Genomic DNA, 1,581 nt, shown 5'->3' on the forward strand with positions numbered 1-1,581 from the left:
GTAGGGAACTGGCAACGACTTATGGTTCATTATCCAAAGTTAATGGAAATCACCTCCAAGGAGCTGCAGATCAAGGCCATCAACCAGGATCCTTTTTATAAAGAAATCTTTCTGCCTTTCAGCTCACCCCATGAAGTGCTGACAGTCTTGGCTGCTTGAGAGATGTTGATGTACCTTGGAAAAAGGTGGTCATGTGGCTGAACAAGCCAAACTGCAACTCCTCAAAGCATCCACAACAAGGATGACGGGGACCAAGCAGCATGACTCCCCTGTCACAAACTCAGTCCAGGCATGTTAGCACCACGCCACCCTTCCACATTTCCCCGCAAATCCTAGAGGATCTGTACCATGTCCTCTCCTGATGGCTTGCCAATACATCACACATAGGGAGGAGGTAGGCCATCATACCTTGTGCCTCCAGCGTCACGTTCACAAGAGCTTTATCACTTTCAGCCTCTTTGTTTGCCTTCAGGCTCTGTAATGAGAAAAATGAGGAAAGAGCATCAGTCGTAGTCTGCCCCAGGGCAGGGGTCACACACCCCAAACCTGCTGGCTCCGCTCAAACATGCAGCTGCTGACACACCTGCTTACAATCAGAATGGGAACAACCCATGTGAAGCACTCAGCCTGACTCACTCAGGCACCCTCAGACACACTGGGACTGGATGTTGGTGGTTTTCTACAACTTCATTTTGCCATGTCAAACATTTTAGGTCAGGACTCAGAAGAGTGCCCCGCCAAGCAGGAGAGAGCCTTTTCCCACAGCAGTTTAAGGGTTTGTTCAGAGATCAGCCAAGTATCCAGGGTACCTATGGCGGGAGGACCGTTAAATCTGCCCTCTGCTCAAGGATGAAAAAAACATTGTAGGAGGAGGAGAAAAAGGGGAAAAGATGGAAGATGGAAATCCTGCTGCAATCTCAGATGGGAATGGAGGATAAGGGGGTGCAGCATGCCCACATCCAAACACTCTGCCCCAAAAGCAAACACAGAGATCCAGCTCTGTGAAAACTGGATCCCAGCTGCTTGCATGACACGGACGGAGAAATGGAGAGCATCAGCTGATGAAAGGCAGAGCAAAGCATGGGTCCTTCTCCTCTGGTCTCTGTTGGGAACCTCTAAATCTCGTTCAACTGCCTGGTCTGAGCTCAGGTTTGCAAATCAACCCTCGTTTGACTCCCCTGAGCTTGCAGAAGAGGTGGTATGGTCTGACAGCCAGCCCATCCTCCCCCTGCAAATTGTCTGGGGTGTTCTTGGGTCTGGACACTGGGCTTTCACAGGGGCAAGGCAGGCTGTACACATAAGGCGTCAGCACTTATGGTTTTCCAAGGGGGACACACCACCACGAAACCAGAGATCAGGGCACATCCACCTCATCTTCAAGCAACACGTTAAGCAGAGAACCGAACCCGTGCTCCCCATGCGTAACCTCCATCTCCCTTTCCAAGGTGTTTTAAGAACGGCCTACAGCTTCAGAGGAGGCGAACGGGCCACACAGGCGGAAGTGGCGGTAGCCGGCCCACGGCACACTCTGCAGAGACGCAGCTATCTGCAGGCCGCACGCCACGGCTCGGCTGGAGGGGC

Source organism: Pygoscelis adeliae, unplaced genomic scaffold, assembly GCF_000699105.1.
Source record: "Pygoscelis adeliae isolate BGI_AS28 unplaced genomic scaffold, ASM69910v1 Scaffold621, whole genome shotgun sequence".
Classification (NCBI taxonomy): domain Eukaryota; kingdom Metazoa; phylum Chordata; class Aves; order Sphenisciformes; family Spheniscidae; genus Pygoscelis; species Pygoscelis adeliae.